Consider the following 13616-nt stretch of genomic DNA (forward strand, 5'->3'; position numbering starts at 1 on the left):
TTCGCTCACATTCTGTCAGCTGTAGTGGGAGCTAACAACTTCTAAAGAAAAGGAGACACCCAGGGATAGGCAAATATTGGAACTGCATGTAACACGCATCACATTTGAAGAACAAATGTGCACTACAAGTAATTAAAGTGTGTTGGCTCGTGAATAATGCACCACTTACCACTGTTTGCAGAGTATAATTAGACAAGCTACTACTTTGACAATGAGCTCTCCATTATGTGATTACTGCCTATTTTATGCCCTGTGCTGCATATTAATTTTTTTCTATCATTGTGTGCATTATCAGCCTATTGCTTTTTAATAAATGTATTCCCCTTGCAGCGTGGGAGTCTTTGTTTGCATTCTGGGCCAGGGCATAAATTAATTTAATTTTGTTGTTTTAGGCGAAACAACTAGTGACTGGTGAATTTCCCATAATTAATAAAGCAGCTCGTTTGTCACTAAGCACATTAAAAAAATACCTGTCACATAATATAGAAGCAGGGAATTAGCACGAGCCTCCCATTCCTATGGGGCTAAAGAACGCGTGAGTAAACAGAGGGTCCTGCACTCAGACCAGTTGGCTTCAGAGCTCACTGGGCACCACATTTGTTTTTACCAATCGGGTCTGATCACAGGACATAATCTCTGGGCACAAAAAGCACTCGCTTTGAATGCCACCAAAAGCCTTCAATAGACTTTTTCCCATGCAAACGGCAGAAAATGATGTTGGTTTTCCAGTGTCAGCTGACGTGAGAAGAGCAATTTGATTGCAGCGTCATTTATGATGCTGGGGACGTAATTTGTGAATTCATGAGCGAAGTCAATTACCAATACATATTCTCGAAGATATTAACTGGGATTCGAAGTCTGCAGTACAGATTTCAAAGTGAGTATGCTCTCGTAATGGACAGCCAATAGTTGCATTTGGCAGTCTGTGGTCCCTTTTTCGGCACTTAGATGTCACTCTACTGGATTCATTTCGAAACATGTCTAGATTGTCACTTTCATCAAAGTGACGTAGAAAAAAGACTTTGTATGCACATGGAGTTGACTTATCAATGATGTTAGTAGTAATGTGGCAAGTGATGTCACAAGTGATGTAAGCCTGATGTAATCGCTTTATAAGAACAACCAAAGGTCTGATTTAAAGTGGGGCATAGTGTATTAAATACTCCATCCCCCAAACAGAGTAACCGTACTCTTAATTTAGAGATGTCCACCAGTCTCAGAACTGGCAGAGTTACTGGCAAAGTAATAAAAATGTGACTGATAACGCCCGTCAAACTTTTAAAAACGTTTTGTTTTTATAAAAACGGAATACTAAAGCGAGATTTTCTTTATAAAAAAGCAAAAACTAATGACCTCCACACCCTAGGAGCTGTCACATACGATGCGGGGATCATGATTGTGTTTTTTTTACTGTCCTGCAGCATGACGAACAGCAAAATAAGACAACATATAACACAGTTCACTCAAAATTCGCGCAGATGGTGTTTTATGTGAACCTCCGACAGTTGTGACAAAAAATTCTTTCCGCTAACATCTAAATTAGGCAGTGTCTGCTTCACTGTCAAGTATCTAGCACAAAACATCTTCACTTATAGAAAATTGTAATGTCAATATTAATGTAATTACTTATGTCATGAAAATACAAACGTAACAAAAGAAGACGACCAATAAAAATGACTGTCTGACACTATGATGTAGAAAGACACCAACCAGGTTGGTGTGTGAGGGTTTTACTAACACACCTTTGAGGTGCCAGACACTATAGAGTCAGACAGTCATTTTTCTTGGCTGTCTTCTTTGGTTACGAATATATATAGGGACAAGGACGGCCGTCCTAAAGTCCTAGCTCTCTACCTTTTGGTTTTGAATTATTGGCAGCGCACAGCTGCGGGACCCCTTATTTCCTTCCAACTTAACCTGCCGGAGAGGTACACACCATGGCAGAGAATCTGGGCTTAACCTTTTCGGAGGAGATGATCAGTGACATCCTAGCCGCACCACTGCTGATGGCAGATCTTAATATAGCAAGAACAATATCCCCAAGTACAGATTGGGAATTATTGACAGAAAAGAAACGTAACCACATCAGAACCATTCTGCACGGGGTCATACTTACGGAATACCTAAGAGCCAACATGGCTCTGAGAGAGTTGATAGTCACCCACGCACCAAGAATATTTCTAGAGGATGCAGCATTCCGAAGGGACTGGGCCAAAATCGCCTGGCACTGCACAAGAGGTTGGATGGTTCTGATAATCCAAACTGCAAAAAGACTGGGAGATGCGTAGCTAATAGAGATCCAGACAATAAAGAACCACTTTAGAACAACATTAACAGCATATAAAAAGAAACTAGAGGAGGTCAATAAGGAAATGCAGGAATACAAAGAGAACTTGACACAGTCGAAAATTCAAAACTTTCAGAAAGACCTAAAAAAGTTCTCTTATGCAAAAACATATCCCTACTCTGAACCTGATTACCAACCTAAAAAAAAACGTGAAGAGTCCTACAGCCCAGATGATGCTGCTTCAAACAGCAGTGGCTCCAGCTCAGGCAGCGGCCATAGCAGAACAAGAGGAAGAGGGAGAGCCAACAAATGGCAACAACCGTGGAAACAAGGGCAACCGGGTAGTTACATGCCATACCCACAACCATGTCACCAGATGTCTCCACAACTGATGTATGGCTGGAATCTGCCCTTTGTACCCCAACAAATTCCCTCCATGAATCCCAACCAAAGGTTTCCTTTTTTAGGGAATGGCTGGAGGGGAAGAGGAAAATGGCAAAGACAAGCTCAGGTTGACTAGGAGGATGACTCACAAGTAGGAGCGAACACCAGGAGCAAGTCCATGGAACAACGAGCAGGACCGAGCACCAGCAAAACCTAGTCACAAACTATTCCCAACATATACTAGATCAAACAGAAATGAATCTTCTAAACAAAGGTCTGGGCTTTGTTCCAATGCCCTGTCTGGAAAAATGTTGCCTCCATTGTGAGATGGCAGACTTCTTTAGAAAGTAAAAATTAAATGCGTTATTTTCTAAACAAGACATTGAGACAAATACCCAAGAAAAAGGAGACACTGACTTCAAACCAAAATCTACATTCATGCCACCACCATCAACCATACCAGTGAAAATTACATCTTTCGAACAGGCAGTCTTTAAAGACATAGAGTCACTGACAGAAAAATAGACTTTCAAAAACACCACCAAAAAGGAGTGGGAAGGACTAACAGCATTGAAAAAGAACAAGACCGTGGTTATCAAGCCAGCGGCAAGGGAGGAGGGATAGTCCTACAAGATAAGGAGGCTTACAAAAATGAATGCCTACGCTTGCTAGCAGATAGGCGCAACTACCAACCGATTCATGAGGATCGCATCCCCAGACTGAAAGAAACCATTCAGGAATTGGTGACCGAAGCAGAAATCCGAGGGCAAATCAGAAAAAAAGAAGCCCAATACTTAACAACATCAAAAGAGAAAATCCCATATTTCTATACCATTCCTAAAGTGCACAAAAACAAAATCCCACCACCAGGTCGCCCCATAGTATCGGGCATAGGCTCAATTTTAGAGCCTCTTTCGAATTTTTGTGACTTCTTCCTTAAACCATTGGTGCAATGCACTACGACATAATTACGAGACACCACAGACCTTCTTGGACAAATCAAAGACCTGACATTCAATCCTAACACAAGCTTCCTAGTAAGCTTAGATATTGAGAGTCTCTATACAAGCCTCCTGCAAGATGACACACTCGGAGTACTAAGAATGGCCCTAGACACCAGTGAATGGGACTACCAAACACCTAAGACATTTGTCCTGAAATGTGCAGAACTAGCTCTGAACACACAACTATTTTGAATTCGAAGGCCAACTGTACCAACAAACATATGGCACTTCGATGGGGAGCACTTTTGCCCCGAGCGTGGCAGGACTGTATGTCTATAGTTCTGAGCAAAAAATCCTACTCAACAACACACCCATCACAGAGAACATTCGCTTTTACAAACAATACATTGATGATGTATTACTAATTTGGGAGGGAACAAATGAGTCATTGAAATACTTCCTAGAATGGATCAACTATTGTGACCCCAACCTAAAATGTACAAACACCGTAAGTAAAAGTATCATCACTTTCATAGACCTAGACATCACACATCATAACTGGTGGCTTGGACACTAAAACACGCTTCAAGCCAACAGCGAGAAATTTGCTACTACATTACACAAGCTTCCACCCTCGTCCCTTGAGGGTAAATCTCCCTTACAGATAATATCTATGACTGCGTAGGTATTACAGCAATCTGAAAGACTTTAAAGAGCAGGCAAAAATGCTGACCAAGAAATTGAACAACCGTTGCTATCCTAACCAAATAACCAAGAAAGCAGAGAAAAGAGCTCGCAATCAATATCGTGAAGGCCTACTCGAGCCCAAAACACCTGGAGACACCACAGTTCCCTTGACTTGTGATTCAACATAAATTCCTGTGTCAAACCAGGTGGCCAAGGTAGGCCAAAAACATTGGGATATACTGAACACTGGCAATTTTGAATGGGAAAAACCTCTATTTTCATACAGAAGAGGGAGGAGTTTGAAGGACAGCTTGGTGCACACAAGACCCCAACAGGGACAACTCGAGGAAATACAATAACCAACTCATCGGGTTTACCAAAGATAACAGGACATCACCCATGCAGAGACTGTAGCATGTGTCATCTGATACAAACCACCAAAATCCTCAACCTAGAGGCAGGAAAAGCTGGAAGATACGCCGAAATACAAACTGTAACTCCTCAATTGTCATTTATCTCATAACCTGCCCCTGTAGCTTAAGATATGTTGGAATGACGAGCCGCAAAGTAAAAACAAGAATTGTTGAACATAGGAGTAATATCCGCTGCAAGCGCAACATATCTCGCATGACAAACCACTATCTCGAATTAAACCACACTCCCAATGATATGCAATTGGTAGTGATCGAGCAATTAGACCGCAACGTCAACAACATCCAAAAAGACCTATTGGACACAAGAACAAAGATGGATATACCAAATATCAATCCACATCCAGGGACTCAACAATACCATACCCTGGAACTGCCTGAACTGTTGACAGAACAGATACTGTGACTTGATTCCTTTCACATTGTAATTATCCAACTAACTGGCTGTATTTGCAATATATCAGTCTTTCTACCCTTTCTTGATTTTAGATGGTCGATGACCAGTAAATACTTTACTGGGTCGGCATATACTCCAGCCCAAGTTGCTGGCACTTAATTGATCTTATAAAATTGTTTATCTTTCCCCGTTCGGACATTGCAGGACCATTGACTCTTTAGATCTGTCTAACCTGCAAATAGCCTAATGACTGGTCTCTTTAAAACTAACCTTTTCTTTCAACCCAGAGTGTGGCCCTTTATGACCTTTTGCAGTAACTAATTTGCCAAGCGATGATACAACATCATCTTTACAGTTTTTTGCAGTAACAAATTTGCCGAGCTACAAGCCAACCTGGCGTATTTAATGTATTTATGGCGCAACCAGCGGGGAATATCCTTTACAACGCAACTTTTACCACGCAGTGCCTTTACGACGCAACTATTACAATGCAAACCATTACAACGCATTGCGCTGGGGGCGCTCTAGGATAGGGAATAGATTTAATTTACTATCCAACACCTTCCCTAGTGTCCACGGGGACTGGAGTTGGAATAGTAAATTCAACTATTCACTATCCAGCACCCCAAAGCGCTATGCGTTGTAAAGGTTTTCGTTGTAATACTTGCGTTGTAAAAGCATGCGTGGTAAAAGCATGCGTTGTAATGTCATACATCCGCAACCAGCCAGCCTTTTTATCCCGACGAAATTAAGGTTAATTTTAATCTTACATCAATTTGTGGTCTCATGCCCTACTGCGCATGATCTACTTACACAGCACCAGTACCAGTTAGAGTCAGTGATCTAGTCACCCACCGCTACTCTAAATGCTGTAGGCGTCACATGCCTTTCGTGTGATGACACGCATACCCCCGGAAGCAGCCGTGCTACCGGAGTTATTTGATAAAGGAACGCTCCGGGCTCTATTGGGCGCCAGCCTTTCCCAGGGGACCCTTTAATAGGTGCATTGTTGGAAACCTCTTCCACAACAAGTAAGATCGTTCAGAGTACAGCGCTCTACTACCGCTATACTCTCGCTAAACTGCATATACGTTTCTCTAGCCTGTTCTTTTCCGACAGAGCCTGTCAGCCATTCATTTATGATGGATGCCGCTCATTATTCTGTCCCATACTTTTAAACCCATTTTCTACAGTATGTGATAGAAAAGAGGCGCCTTTCCCCCATCCTCGGGACAAGATAAGACAGCCTTATACATACAAAGTAAATATTGGCACATTCACTTGGCGCTGTCATCCAGGCCTCACCACAGTACACTTTTAAGCTACCTGGGCATGATTGGTATACCTATGAATCCCACAAGATTTACCACTGCCTTTATAAACAAACAGAGGCTAATCACACGCTTGCTTTACAGTATGGAAAGGCACTATCACCCCATTTGTTATAAAGTGTGCACAGCATCTAAATGTTATGTAGTGTACATGGTATGGCATGTCCAAATAGGTGATATATAGTACACGTATGTCTGATAGCACTTAATATTTACCACCAGAACTGGCGATATTCAGGGAATGAGCTGAATGAGCACCGGATATCCCACCCCAGTGCTAGCAATAAGTGTGGCAGGGGTATTAGCAATTATTGTGGCTTGGACCAAATGCTTTCCTAAAGTATTATTCTGTTGTATTCCTTACAGGTATTCTACATTTCAAGAGGACCCTTACACGGTCAGTCCTCCACGAATGCATAGCACTCCTTAGTGTGAGTGTTAAAATGCTTTTCACGTGGTCATTTTTTACCACTATTTTTTCACCCACTTTGATTAGAGAGGTCCCGAAGAAAGTCCTAATATTTTTTATAATGGGCTGAAACATGTTGATGATCTGAGGATAAAAACAGCTACACATAGCATCTGTAGCCTATAATCCACTCTCTTGTCTTTTTAACCATACCCCAGATCACAAAGCGTAAAGTAACGGGTAGCAATCTGGAGGTTTTTTTAAACCTTTTTCACCCACTTCATCACACTCACTGCACATCAAAACCCGCTCCACTGTAAACAGGTGTCGTAGCTCAGCTGGGTAGCACTTGGCTACCCGGCTGGGACCCGATGATGAAGCATGACACCAACCAGGTTGGTGTGTGAGGGTTTTACTAACAAACCTTTGAGGTGCCAGACAATATATTGTCAGACAGTCATTTTTCTTGGCCGTCTTCTTTGGTTACAAATATATACAGGGACAAAGACGGCTGTCCTACAGTCCTAGCTCTCTACCTTCTGGTTTTGAATGATGATACAAACAACAAGGATGGCCGGATGTATCAATATTAAGAACAGCAAATACCTAAGTACAATTTTCTCTGAATCACTATTAAGAAATTGCTAGTCCTAATGTATGAAACATATAGGGGCTTATTACGATGTTGGTCGGAGTTGCCTCCGACCGACACTGTCTCGGGACCGACTGATATCTTGTCGCAGTTCCGACCTCCTAATTACAAGGCGACCAAACACTGTTCAGTTGGATACTCTTTTTTATATGAGCTTGAGTTAGGCTGTAAACCAGCCATAATACTGACTCCCATAAAGAAACAGGTTTGTGTGTAAAACCCTGCACCCTGGGGCGGGCACCCCATGGTGCCTGTCACACAGTGTATGGATTCACAGGGGGGAACCCTAGGTACCCCCTAGGCCACCAACTGTATGTCGCAGAGGCAAAAGGGACCTGCTATGGGCCCCCAAAGTCATTTTCCGACAGCCTTTCTATGTTGGAAAGCCTGGCACTGAAAGGCTGTGTGAAACCAACATCGTAATCCCAATGGCCAAAACACTGTCCATACAGGATTAAAGGGCGATTCTGACCAGCCGGAAGACTCCTGGAACCCGTCAGACTGCAACTGAATTACTAGACGGTTAACGCTCCGTCCGCCGACATCTAATTTGGCAGTCTGACCGGGAAGTGACTGTGTCGGTCAGAAAGCCGCCGACTGTGGTCGGAACGCTTCCAACTAGCAGTAGGAGGCTTTTTGACCGACATCATAATCAGCCCATAGAGTTTCATTTAGCAATTCCTAGTGGGTCGCACATCGACCTACCTCATGAATGTTAATAAGTAGGTCACATTTTGCGACACATTAGCAATTGCTAACATTTCTCTTAAAGGAAAACGGTTTTCGTTTAAAAAAAAATTATAAGTTCACTTTTCAGTTTTTAAGAGCAGACATTGGTCTGCGGAACCACTACCTGCTCTTAAAAACATTTTCATGAACATTCACTAAGGGGAAGGGGTCCCATGGGGACCCCCTTCCCGTTTGTGAATAGATTACCACCTATTTGAAGTAGGTGGTAAAATAGAAATGTTAACAACCACATTTTGGTTACTAAACATTCTTGCATACCACTAAAATTCGGTATTTAGAAGCAACGCCCTAAACACACCTTTTCCAACTACCTAATTAGTATGTATTCGCAATTCCAAACTGCGATTTGGTAGCATGTCACAGAAACGTAATTGGGGAATGATACATACCAAAATGAATTTTTCCAGTCGCAATCGGCCTGATTCGAGTTTGTGGCCGGAAAAATGCTTGATACATCTGGGCTGTAGTTTGCTGCGATTCCACTCACTATCAATACATATCTTCATAATAAATTGTGTTTGGAAGGCTGCCTTAAGACCTGCAATACCTAAATGTCATTTTATTAGATGGATAAAAATCATACATTTCAGCAACTTTTTCATTTTTACAGTTAAATTAGTGGCTAGAGGAGAAGCTTCCCCAGTTGCTTGTTTATGTTTTCGTAAAATATAGTGGTCAGGGCAAACACACAGACACATTTTCTTCTTCACAGGTGCAGTAGACTGCAAGCTAGTGAGCTGTTCCATCTTTCCCACACACGCAGAGGGGACAAGGACTGGGCAGGCTGACAGAAGTTCAGGCAACCAGAGATAGGCACTGGAACAATGTTTAGAATGGGAGTGCTGGCACCTGGAGATCTTTCACAAAATTCATAATGGGCTTGTAAAAATCCATGTATTTCTAAATAAGCTAGAGTTGTGTATGATTCAAACTCATCAATCTCTATAGAGTACGAAGCCCTACAAAACCATTTCTAAATAAAATTACACCTGTCACTGTTTGTACAGTTGTTTCTGATCATTTATAGTGAGTATACCTGTGGGATTGGCCCATTGGTTCTAAAAATTCTCATCTGGAACACAGACTGGGGCTTCAGCACCTGGCACACCCCTATGGCTAGCACCCGTGGAAATGAAGGGAGTCTGCAGCATTGTGTCCCATACCAGCCAACCTGGAAGAACAACATTATTGCCAATGCACCTGTCTGCTCACACTGTTCCTTACATCGCTTCTATTAATGCTTTCACTGCTTTGTCTGCCCCTGCACACCAAGTGCTGCCACTGGTGACGGTCACTGGTAAGACTGGATGGGCTGACTGAAGGGTGGCAGGGGACAGAGAGCAGAATTCAAGCAGGAGTAGCAACGAAGGCGGGTTATTTGAGTTTATTTTGGGAGAGCGGCTGAGAGACTGGGAGTGACTTGGGCCAACATAGTGTACCCAGGAGGAAAAGAGGGAGGGAAGGAGGCAGCTACTGGTGGAGCATGCAGTGCAGTTTGCAGGCTGGCAACGGATGAGCCTATGAGAGGCTTATAAGAGTACTCCAAACCACAGAAACTCCAAATTGGCCCCATTGTACTAGTTCTGGACCCTTCTAGGAGGATAACACAAAAAGAGTGAACATCCATGTAAGAACCTTGCAGAGGCAAAAGAATTTAAAATGCCTGGATTTTAACTATTCCCAGCAAATATAGGCGATTACGTATACAGGTACATTGTTACATCGCAGTACTGTTACATCGCAAGTACTACGACAACTTGCTGTAGGGGGCGTGCTGGAATTAGGAATAGTATAATTTACTATTCCAACTCCAGTGTGTGCAACAGTAGGGAAGGTGCTGGAATACTAAATTAAAGGAGTAGGAATAGTAAATTATACTATTCCATAGATTAGAGCGCACCCTGCAGCAAGTCTTTATAATGATACTGCGATGTAACAACACAGTCATTGTACCGACCGCATTGGAATCGCATGTGTTATGACGCATACAATGTGATGGCTGTTTCCCACTCCAAGGACCTGCAAATATGGCTCTGCTGATAGTGTGCTAATCAATAGCTTTGTTTAGCCCACAATACCTGAATCAAGTTCATTAACAATAATAGCAACAAAATACTCCCCTTCCGCCATCTCTAACATAATGTACCACGTTTTAGTTTATTACCAATAAGTGCAAATAGTACTGTAAATGTTGTTTTTTCATTGTGAACGTTTTCTACAAATTTGCACACAATGAAGTAAAGGACCAATGTTGAGCCAATCTCTTAATTCCTGCAAAATACAATGCAAATTGTGGTATTTCGAACACTCATTACTACTTCGTCTGGCATGTATGTTCAGTTCCCATCATGCACCTGGTAAGGACAGAACCCATCCCTCAATCATTATTGTCATGGCCTGGTCTGATCACTTCATATTGAAACTGTCCTCTAACCCTACTGGTCAGAGAGGCACCCAGTTAGTTTTTCACATTGCAGTGCTTTATTTCTATTGCCTGGAACAGCTACCCGTAATGGTACAGTCTCCTTTTCCCTTCTCCCTCAAGGATGTATCCTTCTTCTATTCACTCTGATATGTGCTTCCTGTTATCATCAGGACGTCCCTTCTTTGCCTCACCCATCTTCTTTGCCTTCGTTGTCTGTAAGGTCAGGAGTCAGGAGTAATGGGGCCTTCGAATAAATTATAGAATGGTGTCAGAGGGATGCTGAATGACTACTAACGTTATCCTCTCTATTTTTGTGCCAGTCACCATGCCTGTATTTACAATGGAGTGGTGCCTGCAGGTTAACTTCTGCTCTAAGACCGCCAAGTTCCCTCCACACGTGGTCACTTTCCAGCCCACGCCTAAGTATCGCTCTCTGTACCCCTGGTATTTGCCTCAGGCCACGGCCCTCAAGGGTCATGGCGACTGGAACCGCAGCATCGTCCTGGAACTACTGGGTTTGACAGCAAGGTAGTGGTCATCTGGCTCTCTGCACTTCTGGTCTTCCCCTTGTGGGCTCAACCTGGGCGGCTTCTTTCCTCCTTGGTTCTCCTCACTGTGGCAAGGGTCATCCTGTGTTGTCTTGTTGCTCTCTTGCTCCCGACTCCAAGCTGCTGAATCCACACAACTTCCTTTAGACCCATTTCCTTCTTTACCAGCACCTCCGGCATTAACCCCTTAAGTGCTGCCTCGGTGCATTGGCAGACGGCAGCACTACCTCCCCAGTGCTGCGCACGACCATTGGACGTCCATTCAGCACTAGTTCCAATGGACAGCGCAGCACTGGGGAGGAATGTTTAATAGCATCTATGAGGTTAACCACATGGCGTCACCTCGAGCGACTGGTGCACTGCAATGCTCTTGCTCTGGTAATGCAGTGGCAGCCATCTTGGATTCCTCAGATGCAGCAGACGTTCAATTACAGAAACCCTCCTCCAAATGTCCTACCTGCCCAAAACTCACCCTGCACTTCGTGATAGATGCTGTGTATCCTCGTCTGGTTTCATCTCTCAGATCTCCTGACTGCAGGCCAGCTACAAGATTATCGTAACTATAACTTGTTCTGCAGTTATTTGTGAAAAGGTCAATATGAGCTTGACACAAGATCCAGACGATCTTGTTACTGGAGCGATGCCATGAAACATGAGTGTGTTTGTGTGGAGGGGAGAGATAGAGCTTGGCATTAGCGACATGTTACCTTCCATTGTGTTATTCAGAAATCCTTGAGTACAACAGTGTTCTGTGTTTTTCTTCCTCCATTACATTCTTAATGTGCTCCGGTGAGCCCATGACTCTGGTCGGGCTACAGCCCTTGTCAGATTTTGAAAGCGAAAACTTCCCAAATAGACACTTTAGTGACAGGGCCTACTACTATTCATCCAGAATTTGGGGAATTAGTGGAAAACATGAACCAGCAAAAGTGTCAAAGCTATCGCTGAATTTTTGAAGGAGATCTAAACCACATCTGCCAATGTTTTCTTCTAGGGATTTTGGAGGGCAAAGAAACAGGCAGACATCAAATGTTCAGATTGTGGATTCCAAAGAAGGCTGACCAGACAAGCTTTGAGAGGTCTACCCATTCCAATATGATGCACAGTAGAACATAGGCGAATGGCAGCGTAGTACTTGCTACTGGGGGATTATTTCAGGCCTGGAATGAAAGTGATGAAAATCCTACATGCTACCCAGGCCTCAATGATTTTTCTCAGCATAGTTAAGGAGCTGCAACACAAAGGATAAAGACAAAATGATGAAGGATCACAAATCTGAGCAAAAGTGGTCATGCCCTCCATAAAATATCACTCACATCTCACATGGTCTACTAGCAACAGAACATGTTGTGCTAACCACATCCTTACATACACATTTAAACTTGCTGCACAAAGGACACATATTGGGAATAAGTAAAGTCTCCAATAATAACGGAATGAAATGATTATAACTAGGGCTCCCGGTTTCACTGTATTTTTTTCTTTTTTTAACATTTCCGTCAGTATTTTTCCATTTTTTTTAGCCATCTTATTGGTATTTATCTATATTTATTGTGTGTTTCAAGAATAAATGTAGCTGTAAAATTGCATATTTCTGCATTTATATAACTCTTTGACGTGCACTGAAACATGGAGGCCTATCACGTTTTAGCAAACTAAGGAGCCTCGTATAACAAAAGACTACACTCAAAATTACATATTAGCATGATACTACAAATATATGTTAACATATGCCTGTATTTAAGGAAATCTCATCCTGTGTTTTAACCCTCCATGCTGTGTGCCTGCTAAGCTGTTGCCTAGAATTTATGAAAGACAGCATGGAGAGTTTCTCACAAGAAGCACAATTTTCAGTATTTTTCTGCTTTTAAAAATAAAAACAGACAGGAAACTCATTGTTTTCTGTCTGTATTTATCTGTAAAAATCAGTAAAAATTGAAAACCGGGTGGCCTAATTATAACCAACGACTTCCTACAAGCATCCACCCATTTAGGAGTTTAATGAGCTGCAACCAACAATCTGTTTCGCCATATTCTGTTTGCTTTGGACAGAAGTCACCCGCAACAATGGATTTGATATTAGGTGTCCCTGATGGTCTGAAAAGTGTAAGTGCTGTCTCCTGGAACATCAGCGATACATGCTGTGCCATCAGCCCACTTACAAGTTGATGAGCCCAAGGGAGAAGTGTAACAAAGTGAGTTATCATTTGGGAAGTATGTGAGTCCTTAACAAGTAATAATTACACAATCTCCTTCTGTTTACTTGGAATTAAGTACCAGTTGAAGCACTTAACTCTTTTAGTGAAGTGACATAGATCAGTTTAAGGCCTACTCAGGGGAAGTGGTATAGGATAGTACTACTGTAATTAGG

The sequence above is a fragment of the Lissotriton vulgaris genome, chromosome 12 (genome assembly GCF_964263255.1).
Source record: "Lissotriton vulgaris chromosome 12, aLisVul1.2, whole genome shotgun sequence".
NCBI classification, from domain to species: domain Eukaryota; kingdom Metazoa; phylum Chordata; class Amphibia; order Caudata; family Salamandridae; genus Lissotriton; species Lissotriton vulgaris.